The following is a 14,637-nucleotide window of genomic DNA, read 5'->3' on the forward strand; positions in this document are numbered from 1 at the left end:
CGGTGAGCACTTCAATCCGCTTCTGTAAACGAAATTTCTAGCTGCTTTCGAAACCCACAGTCTTGTTTTATTTTGCGGGTGGAACCCAGCGGGTGATGTTGGGACAGGGCTGTGGCCACAGAGCATGGTTAGCTCGGGGAAAACAGCAGAGCCAGAAAATGCCCCCTGATTCAACACTTCCGCCCTCTGAGTGACTTCAGCCCGTATCCAGTTACAGAGTCACAGGGTTTCTTTGGCAAAAACACGTTTTGGGGCTAGAGTCCGCCAGGCAAAGCCAGTGTCACCTGGCTAGTGGAGTCTGGGGGCCTGTCTGCCTCACACACGATTAGAGGCATTGTTTGTTCAGGGCTCCTCTGTAGAATGTTTATTCATGGAGAAGGAAAAAGAAGCTCCAGCAGCCCAGCTGGCTTTCCAGATCCTGGGTGGAATTTGTAACTCTGTTTTTCTCTTTCGTCGGATGTGGCTGTCACAGGAAGAGAATAAATATGGACCCCTACTCGCCGCCGATGCTGTGCTTCCATTGCATTTAACACATAATGAAAGTCAGGTGTGTGCTGAGAGATGCAGAGCTGAACCAAGGCGAGGAGTCCTACACTTCTGTCCCCAGAGCTGGTGACAGTTCTGGGCAGGATCCTCTGGCCTCCCTCAGTTGGCCGCTGGCTGAAAGATGTGGTCCTGCTGAAGTGTCCTCATCTTAAAACTAAATGACATATGAAAGAGGAAATACAAATGCCTAGGAATCATCTAAACGCGTCTGCCCTTGTGAATAATCAAAGAAATGCAGTTTAAAATGAAATAGTATTTTTTAAAATAAATAAATTTATTTATCTATTTATTTATTTATTTTTGGCTGTGTTGGGTCTTTGTTGCTGCACACGGGCTTTCTCTCTAGTTGCAGCGAGCGGGGGCTACTCTTCGTTGCGGTGCGCGGGCTTCTCATCACGGTGGCTTCTCTTGTTGCGGAGCACGGGCTCTAGGCACGCGGGCTTCAGTAGTTGTGGCACGCGGGCTCAGTAGTTGTGGCTTGCGGGCTCAGTAGTTGTGGCTCACAGGCTCTAGAGTGCAGACTCAGTAGTTGTGACCCACGGGCTCTAGAGCGCAGGCTCAGTAGTTGTGACGCAGGGGCTTAGTTGCTCCACGGCAGGTGGGATCTTCCCGGACCAGGGCTCGAAACTGTGTCCCCTGCATTGGCAGGCGGATTCTTAACCACTGTGCCACCAGGGAAGCCCAAAATGAGATAATATTTTTTACCTATCACAAGATGAGATTTTTTTTTAAATGACACTATCCAATCATCTTAATTAACTTCTGTTATTCAGAACTAAAAATTACTTTAGTGTTTTATTAGGCTTTACCTTCATGAAAGGTTGGAAATTTTTTAGACTATTTTGAAAGCATAATAAATTGCCTAATAGACTTAATAAACCAATTTAACTGGATTGGTGGACTGGTCAGTAGATGCCAGGGCTGTGAGGGCTGGAAAGGACTTTAGGGCTTATGTGGTTCAGCCTTTCATCATCTCCATGAGACCTCAGGGTTGTAGAGCAGGTGTGTCTGGAGTCCCAAGTATGAAGGGCTAGAACTGCGTTAGGAAGACACAACGTGCTGCTGCTTAGGTCTTGCTGTAGGTGAATAGCTTAGAATAGGATTATGCTTGCTTTGCTTTTTTAATATCTCTAGGATGTTGTGCTTTACTGTCTTTCCAGACAGACAAAATGTCATAGGCCTCAAAAAACGGGAATCCAGGCCTGTTTTCCCATCCACTCTCTGTCCTTAGACGACTGTGTGTCTGGATGCCCTTCTGTATTTTTAAAAAATTTTTGTTAGGGCTTCCCTGGTGGCGCAGTGGTTGAGAGTCCGCCTGCCGATGCAGGGGACACGGGTTCATGCCCCGGTCTGGGAGGATCCCACATGCCGCGGAGCGGCTGGGCCCGTGAGCCATGGCCGCTGAGCCTGCGCGTCCGGAGCCTGTGCTCCGCAACGGGAGAGGCCACAACAGTGAGAGGCCCGTGTACCGCAAAAAAAAAAAAAAAAAAAAAATTTGTTAGAGTTGATTTACAATGTTACGTTAGTTTCAGGTGTACAGCAAAGTGAATCAGTTATACATATACATGTATCAACTCCTTTTTACATTCTTTTCCCACATAGGTCATTACAGTGTTGAGTAGAGTTCCCTGTGCTGGACAGTAGGTTCCCATTAGTTACCTATCTTATAGATAGCAGTGTGTGTATGTCAGTCCCAGTCTCCCACTTTATCCCTCCCCACTCTGTATTTTTAATGAGGATTGCCACCTGACCACAGTTGCCATCTCTTCGGTAGACTTACTTAGCAACCATTTGAGCAACTCCAAATACACAGAGGTCTTTACAGTCTGAAAGGGGATTTTTAGAAGTCTATACATGAGTCTAATACAAAGTAGGATAGGCTGTGAAAGTTGGTGTTAGTCAAGCTCATACTAGCTCCTGTCATGAACAAGTGTCAGCTGTAAATCGGCTCTAAAATCGTAGAAGTTCGTTTCTAGCCCCTGTGAAAACCAAAATGTATGTTCCCTACGGCCAGCAGCTCTCCAGGCAGCAACTCCAGGACCTCGGCTTCTTCTGTCTGTGACTCTGGCTTTAGTCCTCCTTGAACCCTCCGTGCTTGTCCACAGGAGGCTGGAAGAAGCAGGGGGCATGGGGTACAGCTTGTGGGGGGTTTTCATGGGCCAGACTCGGGAGTTGCCGTCATCATTTCTTCTGACATTCCACGAGGAAGAGCTCTGTCCTATGACCATTTTAGGACATCTGAGCGCTGGAAAATGTGATCGAGCCGTGTGACCAGCCCGTGAGCTCTGCCACGAATAGCTGTGAGGGTCCCAAGTGGGAAGATGTCGTATGGGGTGAAGTGACATCTCAGCAAATAAATGCATAGGTACCCAGGGATGCAGAAGTTATTAATACTTATTTCTACGATTAACTATCATTTTTGTTGATTTTAATAAACGCATCGCTGCTGACTCCTCGTAGGTGTAGACACACTTCAGGCCGTTTGTGTTTTCAGTTGTGGTGCCTCTCTCGGGTCAAGGACATGTTTGCAACCTGGCCGGATCCAGTGGAGATCAAATCTTCCCCAACCACCCGATGTAGGCTTGGAGAGGAGCCTGAAAATCGTGAGCTCTCCCCAAAGCCACACACAGACACGCTCCCATCAGTATTTTGTTTAATTTTTATTTATTTATTTAGCTGCACCGGGTCTTAGCTGCAGCACACAGGATCTTTTTTTTTTTTTTTCAGTTGTGGCATGCGGGATCTAGTTCCCTGACCGGGGATCAAACCCCAGCCCCCTGCATTGGGAGCACAGAGTCTTAGCCACTGGACCTCCAGGGAAGTCCTCTCCCATCAGTATTCTTAATTTCAGTTCAGCCGTGACCGAAGGCAGGCGGTCTGAGGGCCTGTGCTGGTGGCTGGTCCCCACTCCTGCCATTTGCCGCCCTCACGGCTGTGTAACACAGACCATACGTCCTCCCGTCCTGCCCACGCGGGCTGACAAGCTTCTCCTTCTGCACTCATTGTGTTCCTGCGGGGTCGGCCCTCCCAGCTGGGCCCCAAGCTCTGGGCTGTCACTCCACAGACAGCAAACATCGCCAGCCTTCCTGAGGGCAGATCTGATGCTGCCTCTCTCCTGCTGGAGTGTCTTGGGTGCCCTGCAGATTGCAGACGGAGGCCCAGACTCCTGGAGTGGGGGGATGTCCTGGGGTCTTCAGTCAGGTGGTCCCAGGATGAGGGAGCCCGCCTTGCCAGGAATTGATGACTTTTGTTTTTCCTTGAATTGGGGTTTTCTCTCTCTCTCTTTCTCATTCTGTGTTTTCTACAGTTGAATTTTGGACATGAAATTGTTATATGATGTTCTTGTCATTCTCAAAATGCGTTACGTGTTTCTGACCTTCGTCCAGTGGGAAGGCCTCCCCCTCCCATGTCCGCCCGTGGGAATCCTGCCCGTCCTCTGAGGGACAAGTTCAAACACCACCTCCATCAGGGCTTCCCTGGTGGTGCAGTGGTTGAGAATCCGCCTGCCAACGCAGGGGACACAGGTTCGAGCCCTGGTCTGGGAAGAACCCACACGCCGAGGAGCAACTAAGCCCGTGCGCCACAACTACTGAGCCCGCGTGCCACAACTACTGAAGCCCGCACGCCTAGAGCCCGTGCTCCGCAACAAGAGAAGCCACCGCGGTGAGAAGCCCGCGCACCACAAGGAAGAGTAGCCCCCACTCACCACAACTAAAGAAAAGCCCGCGCACAGCAACGGAGACCCAACGCAGCCAAAAATTAATTAAGAATTGAAAAAAGAAAACACCACCTCCATCATGAAGCATCCCCTCCTTAGGAGTTAATCTGTCTTTCTTAGGATTAATAATTGGATACACTTACTAGGATAACAGCTGGACAGCCATTGGTACCTCCACTGTGACGTGTTACTCTGCTCAGTATTGGAATCTGGCCCGTTGCCCCGCCCCTGAAAGATAAGAACAATTTCACTCATCTGTGACCAAGACGTAGTAGATGCTCGATAAAATTTAATTGATTTGGAGTCACAGAAAGAACTTCCTTTGAATGACTCTCTGGCATTTTCGCTGGGTCTGACCTGTTTCCTATACTGAGTAGCAAATACGAAATAGCTAGTCATTTAGTTCTGATGATGGGAAATTACTCCCCATGTCATTACTGCATCTGCTTTTCCTAGTGATTAACTGTAAGGATGAGAAGTTACTGGAATAGAAAGTTTATCTCCCTGGCTGGTAGGTGGTGACCCTGGGCCGTGGGTTAGGTTGGCTGCCTTTGCTACCCATGTGCCCGTAGTATCTTGCATGTTACCTCTGTTATAGCCCTTACTGCACGAAACGTAACTAACTCACAGATTTCAGATGGCGCTTGTGGTTTTGATGATGGTGGTGATGATTTGTTTTACTTGCCTGGCTGCCACTCTAGACCAGCTTGGTCCGTAAAGTCCCTGTGATGATGGAAATGTTCTGTGACCTGAGCTGTCCCCAACAAAAGCCACAAGACCCACGGAATTCCCTGGCGGTCCAGTGGTTAGGACTGCCCGCTTCTACTTCAGGGGGCGCAGGTTCGATCCTTGCTTGGGGGACTAAGATCCCTCATGCTGTGCGATGTGGCAAAAAAAACCAAAAACAAAAAAAGCAGCCACAAGACCCACGAGGGGACTGAGGCTTTGAAATGTGGCCACTGCCACTGAAGACCGGAATGCTTAACTTCAAGTCATTTTAGCTTTTTTTTTGCCGCTCCACACAGCACGTGGGATCTTAGTTCCCCAACCAGGGATTGAACCCGGGCCCACGGCAGTGAAAGCGCCGATTCCTAACCACCGGACGACCAGGGAAGTCCTGAGTCATTTTAACTTTCAGTAGCCACGAGTGGCCAGTGGCTACCGTGGTGGAGGGACGGCGATGCTGCATTCCTAGGGGAGTGACGTCTTATGGGCCTGTTGTCCTCTCCTGTGTGGTGCTAGGCACTCAGTGGCCTACAGTCAGTACCCGTCGAGGGATGGACACTCGCCAGGGGCCACAGAATCCAAGGAGCCTGCCGGCGTCTGTGTGTCACCTGCATTCTCTGCAGCCCCCATGAGGCGGCCCAGGCCACACGGCCACCCGGCTCGGCCTCTGTCCTTGCAGCCTTCGCCAGGCCAGGAGGCCACCAGGGAGCAATTTAGCAGGAGGGCTGGGAGCCTGTGAAAGGGGCCTGGCAGAGCCGTAAAAGAAACAGAAGAATTTCGGTGGTGAACTGAGACCCTCGACCTGCCCAGGCTTGAATCGCGTGACCCTGCTTTTTCCAGAGCCAACCGCACAAGTCATTTAATTCCAAAAACCAGAACCTGTAAGACCCCGGGACCTGGCCTGAAGGACTCCAGTGTGACTCTGGTCTGGGGAAAGGAGATGTGGGTATTGTGCTGGCGAAGGGAGGGAAGAAGGGGGCCGCCTGGCTGTGGATGTCCTCCCCGTGAGGAAGGAAGTGAGGGCTCCTGTAGGGGTGAGCACTTTCTGCCTCTGGTCCCATTAGAAGGATGCTCGACACCTCTTCCCTCTGAGGACCTACCTCTCCCGCAGCACAGTCTAAGGGTCAGTCTGAACCGGGGGACCAGCTAGAGGCGGCAGTGGGCAGACTGCATCACCTAGAGTTGCTGGCAACCAGGGGGCCACGTCCACGTGGGCTGTCAGTCCCGGGACAGTCAGATGCCCCCTCCTCTCCTGCTCTGGGTGGGAGCCGCTCCGGCCGGTCCTTCCTCAGCCGTGTCCCTGGTACCTGGCTGGTGGAGGTGGAGGCCCAGGTGTCTGGCATCATCTCTGCAGCCCTGTGGGTCCAGGCTGCTGCTCCCACTCTTCTTTTCCCTGCAGTAGGCATCTCCCGCTTGTTTATAAAAATGACTGAAATAACTATCCTGTTTTTCCAAATGGAAATTGCCCATTTGGGGAGCAGAAGGTCGGCAACTTCAGTAAGAGTTCAAGAGCACAAGAAGACTAGAGTCAGATGAGGCAATGACTTAACCGAACTCTCCGCTTCTGGGATGGAACGACGGAATTGTTTAGAAAAAAGAACCAGTGTATGTAACTGCTTCCAGAAAACCCCATATGTGCAAATCCAGATTTATAAATACTTCAGAATGCTTGTTCACATGGTAAAATGACTATTATATGTAATATATAAAAATATATAATACATATAGGAATGTTCCTTTAAATAAGAGAGTCACTTACTTAAAAGCTTTTGGGAACCCGACAAGCAAAATGAATGTGTGAAGTAGCCAGGAGAGAGGCGATAGAGAGCAGTGGGGAGTTTGGAAAATTAGCCTGTGTGTCCCCTCCCCCATCCATGAGGCATTTATATTTCAAAAATTTTTAAACTTTATGTTAGTCAAAGAGATTTGATTGGCTGACAGTTGGTGATTCCTGTTTTTTAAAATAGTAAGATTTCCCTAGGTCCTTTGTGTGTGTGTGTGTGTGTGTGTGTGTGTGTGTGTGTGTGTGTGGTACACGGGCCTCTCACTGTTGTGGCCTCTCCCGTTGCGGAGCACAGGCTCTGGAAGCGCAGGCCCAGCGGCCATGGCCCACGGGCCCAGCCACTCCGCGGCATGTGGGATCCTCCCGGACTGGGGCACGAACCCGCATCTCCTGCATCGGCAGGCGGACTCTCAACCACTGCGCCACCAGGGAAGCCCCTCCCCAGGTCCTTTTAAAATACGCTTTGGTTTGCAAAAACAGGAACACATTTACTTGGTAACATAAGATAAACATTTTAATTTTAGTTAGCCCATGGCTTAGAGAGAGGTCATTGGCCTGCAGGTGACGGGGATCCAGAGCTCCATTTATTGCTTTGTTCACTCTGTCCCAACCAAGGAATGTGCAGAAGTGGATGACACTTGCCCAGGTAAATGCTTTTCCCCAGACCAGCAGACCCAGTGAAAGCAGATGACGGGAGAAAGGTGGGAGCACCCAGACATCTCTCCCTTCCTTTCCCCGCTCCCCTGAAAACAAAGTCCACAAGTGTGGCTGCCACGCTTCCTGTACCACACTCACCTCTGGCCATTCTTTTCTAGAGCATCTTTTTAAATTAATTTGTCAGGATTCGTGAGGAGGAAAAATTCCTCTTTCTTATCTTGCGATGGACTTTTGCTTGGTACCCAGGGAGAAAACTCTGCTTTTCCAAGTGAGGTGAGGGGGAGTCAGCAGGGATCGGCCCCTCTGGGAACCTTGCAGGGACCAGAGTCTGGGGACTTGCACGACCTGCTCCTTGGGTTGCATTGCAGCAGATACAGAGGACACGTTTACACTTCCTGAGGCCCTGGGACCTGGGGAATCATGTTTCTCTGAAACATCAAGAATTAGTCTTTAGGGCTACCCTGGTGGTGCAGTGGTTAAGAATCCGCCTGACAATTCAGGGGACACGGGTTCGAGCCCTGGTCCAGGAAGATACCACATGCTGTGGAGCAACTAAGCCTGTGCGCCAAAACTACTGAGGCTGCGCTCTAGAGCCTCAACTACTGAGCCCACGTGCTGCAACTACTGAAGCCCGCGTGCCTAGAGCCTGTGCTCCACAACAAGAGAAGCCACCGTCACGAGAAGCCCACGCACCACAACTAAGAGTAGCCCCCGCTCGCCGCAACTAGAGAGAGCCGGCGCAGCAACGAAGACCCAATGCAGCCATAAAAAAAAAAAAAAAAAAAGAATTAGTCTTTAGCGGAGTGGTCTCAGGATCCGGTTGTGTGTGCTGACACCCTGTGCCACAGTTGGGGTGGGTTTGCTCTCTCCTTCCCAAACAGTGGGAAGCTTGTCACTGTGGCAAACTTATCACTGTGAAGGACAAACTCATTTCTGGGTAAGGGCAGTTTTGCATTTCTCTGAAAGGCCACAATTAAAACCTCACCACTCCTACCCACTCTCTACCCTTCACCTCACCCCCAAGACATGATTTGTCCTGCAAGCTAGAGACGCAGGAGAAACGACACAGTGTTTGCGATATAAGGCTTCCCAAGGCGCTGCAAAGAGTAAGGTGGTGGAGCTGGGATTCCCCCTCCAAAAAAACCCCCAAACTTACTTATTTTCCTCTCCACCAACTGTTGAGAAATATCACAAAAAGGAATGCTATATGCCTTAAGGGTGAGAGGGTTCATTGGGCAAAGCTTGGAAGCAAGAACTAGAGAGAGACCCAGGGACGGAGAGTGACCCGTGGGAGAACTTGCTGAGACTGCCTTAACTGAACTGAGAAGGAGAACAGTCACCAGGGGACTGTGTAGGAGGTTATGGGACTTTCTGATAAAGTCTGGGTTCATCATTGCATTAATCTCTGGTCTCTCCTTAAGAAAATATTTTAAAGAGAAAAGTGTCTGTGGAGAGAAGTGCACGCTGGAGAAACAGCTAGCTACAGGACTAAGTAGCAGTTATTGACCACCCCCCCCCCCAAAAAAAAAGTAGAGACAGAGGAGATTTTGCCAGGTCCTGTTTCCTGGAGCGAGTGGTCGAGGTAGCTGCTGTTTCTTGCATGGCTGGTCCAGGCCTTGCGCTTGTGTAACCAGCCCACGTGGTTTGCATTGAACCCCCTGAGCCCCTCCCTTCCTGCCAGCTCCACCTGCCCTCCAGCCAGCTGTGTCTGTACCTAAATTTTCCAACGTTCACTGAAAGCAGAGGTTTCTTTTTAAGTGTGAGGACCCTTTTTTAAGTAAGAAAAAAAAGTTATGTGCCCCAGGAGACAAAAGAGTTATATTTTCCACTGAGATAGTATATAGATTCCCTCAAATCATTAGGTATTTTCCCCATTTAAAAATATCTGTGTTGAGAGAGACAGATATTATATGACATGATTTACATGTGGAATCTAGAAAATAGTACAAATGAACTTATTTACAAAACAGAAACAGACGCACCAACTTAGAAAATAAACTTCTGGTTACCAAAGGGGAAAGGTGGTGGGGAGGGACAGACTGGGAGTATGGAATTAACAGATGTGCACCACCGTATATAAAATAGATAAACAAGGGTTTACTGTAGAGCACAGGAAGCTCTACTCAGTACCTTGTAATAAACTGTAACGGACATGCGTGTTATTTCCAGTTTGAGGCTGTTCTAGTCTTGACACATGTTCTGGTGTGCGCGTGGGCAGATTCCTCCAGGAGAGTGGAACTGCTGTGTCTTCAGGAACATGTTTTTAAAATGTCACAGCTTTATTGAGCTATAACTCACGTACCATATAATTCACCATTTAAAGTGTATAATTCAATGGCTTTAATATATTCCTTGAATTGTAATATACTGGCGTCATCAGTAGCACTTTTAAGTGGATAAGTATTTTATCCATTACAAGGGTGTACATATACGTAGACTGTCAGAGCGGAAGTACGTGGACATATTTACTCAGGTTGGAGACAGTGCTTGGTCTGCGTGTTCTGTGGTTGTGTGGTCTCCAGATAGCTTTAGCCCCTAGGGGAGGAGCCACTGGTTCCAGGCATTTCATGTAGAAATTTGCCATTAAAATCCATCCATCCATCCATCCATATATATGTAATCTGAAAGACTCCATGCTTTAATTCGTTGCATATTCCTATGAACGGTTCTATGACAGTGGTTCTCACATTTTCTTGGGCATCAGAACCACCAGATGGCTTGTTGAAACGGATCGCTAGGCACCACCCTCAGAGCTTCAGATTCAGTAGGTCTAGCTGGAGCTTGAGAACCTCTGTACCTAATCGGTTTTCAGGCGTTGCTCATGCTGTTAGTTGGGGGACCATATTTCGAGAAACTGGTAGCGGCTGTTACCTTGGAAGTTGGAGGACTGCGTGCGGAAGGAATTCATTCAATCATTCAATAGATGAGATGGGGTATAAGACACAATCTTTTGGAGGGAAGAGGGCTGTTAGCAGGCGCTTGTAGTAGCTCAGAGTGTGGCAGTAGCAATGGAGAGTCAGGAATACATTTTTAAAGTATTAGGGAGCCACAGTCAAGAGGCCTTGACAATTGCTTTGACGTGGAGGGTATGGGTGAGGGAGGGGTCGTGAAGGACACCAAGATTTCTGGCCTGGATCCGGGAGGAGAATTGGAGGACAGAGAGCAGCCAGGATTGCAAGGAAGAGGTGTAGCCAATCAGTATCTTCATGTCTGTACTTCTTAGCTCTCTAAGAAGACTTACTCAACCATCATTTCATGGTCAAAAGGTGACTGACCCCCCTAAGAAACTAGAAGCGTGTGATCATGGGAGTTTCCCTGGACCACGGATGTTAGATGCTCAGTGGGGATTCAATATCAGATTTCAGAGGGACTCGTAACTTTAACAAACAAGAATTGTTCTGAGTACCTTGGAAATTATCGCACTCCTTCTTTATTGCAATATCTCTCGGACCCTTCCAAAAGCAACTTGAAGTTTTCTTTTCGACCAAAGCGCGTTGCTAGGTGCCGTCCTTGCTCTGTCCCTCTCCAGCTCTACATCCTGGCGTGGTCGTCCTTGGGCTGATCCGTCCTGCCTTTCAAGTAGGTTTGTCGTCCCTGCTGGACCACAGCGCCTTGGGGAAGCAGCTCCCTACACACTTCCAGACGCTGGATGGTGCTCGAGTCTGAGGAGAAGGTAGAGACGTGGCTGGCGTCTCTGAAATCTCCATCTGCAGCCGACGGTGGTTCCCAAACAAGAGGATAAGGAGCGAAGCAGCTTCTCGCTGGTCCGTGGGCTGCAGCGTGCGGAGGCCTTGGTGTCCCGCCTCCTGTTTCCTTGAGAGCAAACGAAGGCTTTTCTTTCCTTTCAGTGGGGTTCTGTCCTAATGACGGGGAGGAGATGGTGAACAGGATCGTTTCCAGAGCAAAGACACAAAACCACGAGTAAACAGATGAGCACGCCAGCTTCTTGTGTGTTACGTTCAGAGCTGCTGCAGACACTCACAGGAAGCTGGGGAGGAGGACGGAGGGCCCTTCTCTGGAGCGGGCGGTCAGTTGAAGATGTGACCTCAAGGACAGAGGAGCCTGCCCTGCACAGAGAGAGGAGAAGCGGGTCCCGAGGTCAGCCAAGTGCAAAGGGAGAAACCGTGGGGACGGGCGGAGGCAGGCCTCAGACAGCTGGGGGTTCCTCCAGCAGAGTGGAAACCAGGAGAGGGTGGGAGGCCCGGCCCGGGGGGGGCTCTTGAAAGGCCTCGCGTATGTGTTGAGGAGCTCCGACTTCATCCTTTAGGAGACGGGGAACCTTTCTTTAAAAAGCAGAGAAGTCTCTGGTCAATTTTGAGTTTTAAAAAGAGCTCCTTTGGGACTCCCCTGGCGGTCCAGTGGTTAAGACTCCACGCTTCCACTGCAGGGGGCACGGGTTTGATCCCTGGTCGGGGAACTAAGATCCCACATGCCGTGTGGGCCGGCCAAAAAACATTAATTAATTAAAAATAAATAAATAAAATGGAAAGAGCTCCTTGGCAGCCGTATTCGTTGGAAGGCAATGCAGTTTTCCACCATCAATGTAGGGTCTTCTCCTCCCGAAGACACAGTCCCTTGGTCAGCATCCCTGTTACGAGCCATCCGAAACTTCTTTCCGCTTTCTCCCCAAGTCTTGCATTTCTTCGCGTAAGCACGTTGCTCCTTGCCTCTGCGTCCCTCACACCTCACAGGGTCTGTCTCCGACACTCATCTCAGCCTAGCTGGGACCGCCCATCTCAACATAAACACCAGCTCTTTAAAACCATCATTCTATTTCTTATACATCAACTATCCTTCAAATAAAAGTGAAAAAAATCCTATTATTCTATTTTAATTTCTCCAGCTTTAAACAACCTGTTCTCAATCCATGTATCATTCTGTTTGGGGGGCAAGTCTGCTTTTTTTCTCCCACAAGGCTGCGTGTGTGAGTGTGTGTGTGTGTGTGTGTGTTTCTACTAGTCACTTTGTAATCAGCCTGTATTTTATAAACGTTGCTTTTGGGGCTACTTCCTACAAATCAGGATGTTGCCCTCGGACAATCTTCCTCTTGGTGAGAGGGCAGTGGTGAAAAGCAGGGAGGCAGAGTAGAGAAGGCCTTTGCTCCGGGGGTGGTACGTGATGTGTTCAACCTGTGTTTGGGGAAGAGGGGAAAGGTCTCGATTCCAAGCCAGGGTCTCCCATTCAATCGCTGTAGGACCGAGTTCCTGGGCCCCTCCACGCCTTGGTTCCCTGTGGTTTCCCTGCTCAAAGTGAGGATAAAAATAGCCTGTACCATAGCATTTTAGTGACGGTTAAATGAGGAAAACGGGTGTCAAACATTTGGCTCAGTGCATGTAGAAGGTGTTTAATAAATGCTCACTAGTATTAGGTATTGTCCCTGGCCGTCCATCAGGAACTGTTTATTGACAGGTGTACGTACGGCAGGCAGGATGGGGCACCCAGGAGAAGGAGGGGGGCATGTCCTACCTTCAGCAAACGCTGGGCCTACCGGAGGAGTAGGAACACACAGAGTTCCAAGGCAGCGCGTGCAGGCTTGGCGGTGCAGGCTGGACACCATCCTCCAGGGGCTGAGGAAACGCCGGGTCAGTGGAAAGAGCCTCCTGGCACTGGATTAACCAAAGGCAGCTTTACGGAGGAAGTGAACCTTGGTGGTGGACTTGAGAGTCGTTTGAGGTTTGATTGCTGGAGAGGCAGAGGATTAAGATGAGGTCTTGGGTGGGGAAGCAGGGCTTGTTCTCAGAGCAGGAGGCTGGAATAGGGACCCCGTGGCGGGAACTTCAGGCAAAGGGTTGGGGGGTAGAATGAGGCCAGGTTGGGAAGTTTCGGGGGCTCAAGGGCTGGTAACCACCGTGAATTTTCAACCAGGGAAACATTATGATGCACAGTCAGTGCTGCAGGAAAGCTGGTGTTGGAGTCCCCTGGGTTAGACAGCAGAGAGCACTTCCTGGAAAGCGGGGAAGGGGGATGACGGCACCTGCATTGCAGGAGGTGTCGTCGGGTGTCCTGCGGTCCATGAGGAGCCTTTCTCTGCAGAGGTGGAAATGGAGTGGCCAGGTTGGCCGGGGGGTAGCGGGGAGGGGAGGGAAGGCACAGGCCTGCAGCTCTGGTACCCCCCCCCCCCCCCCGCAGAACTCCTGGGACCAAGGGCAGCACTTGGACAGCACCAGGAGTTCACACAGGGACCGAGTTTGTCTACCTGCTGTGCCAGGACTGTTAACAAAATTGCAAATGACCTTTGAATTACAAGGCTCCTCGCTGGGTCGCGGAGTAAGAAGTAGCCAGTGGCGACCTGGAAAAGGTCCCTGCAGGTTTTTCTTTCTGGGTAGGTTTCCGGGGTGGGGTGGGGGGCCCATCTGGGGCCAGGGGGCAGGTGTGGGAGGTGACATCACTTCCTAGGGGACACCTAAGCTGCTTGAGTCCTCGGGCTCTGGGGGAGGCCAGTCCTGAGCAGGCAGGGGTGGTTTTGTGAACAGCCAGTGACCTTGGCGGGCGCTTGTCCCACGGGTGGGGTTTTCTGTGGCATCACTGCTCTCGTGTGTGGACAGCAAGGAGACGCCCCTTCAAGGGCGGAGCTGCTGCGTCGGCCCCAGCCCCCAAGCCCCTCTCTGGGTCTCCCAGCTGCTCGGGGTGGACACGGCCTCTTAGGGAAAGAAAACTTGTGGCTGGAAAAGTCCCAATTCAAATATGCACCCCTTTGGCTGTGACAGTAAAGTGGTCTCAGTAAGGACCCTGGACGTGTGCAGAGGGGCCCGAGTACAGCAGGGCTACACCCCACCTGGCCACTCAGTGGTTTGGGGGATGCTCCCCCCAAGGACCCTACGCAGGGTGAACCATCGCCCTCACTCTGGACCCTTGTCCCCCCTTGATGTTTCCTCGCGGCTCACTGGGCCTGACATATTACGTACTCATTTGTTCATGGCTGTGTCTCTAGCACATAACCAGGCCCCCAAGACGCATGTGGCGAACGACTGTTTTGAATGAATGAAATCATGCGGCAGGCGGGCAGAGTAGATGTCTGACCAGCTCGTTCTGACCCTCAGGAGGGGTCCTGACTGAGAATGTGGCATCCTCCCCTGGCCCCGAAGAGAGAGACCCTGGACCCCCCCTGCTTAATCCTGCCCTGTCCGCTCTCTCGTTCGGCCAAACCGTGGGCCTCACAGCCTCCTTCCTCCCCAGCCGGGTGGGGCAAGACGTTTCCATTCTGCCC

Source organism: Globicephala melas, chromosome 10, assembly GCF_963455315.2.
Source record: "Globicephala melas chromosome 10, mGloMel1.2, whole genome shotgun sequence".
In the NCBI taxonomy this organism is placed as follows: Eukaryota; Metazoa; Chordata; class Mammalia; order Artiodactyla; family Delphinidae; genus Globicephala; species Globicephala melas.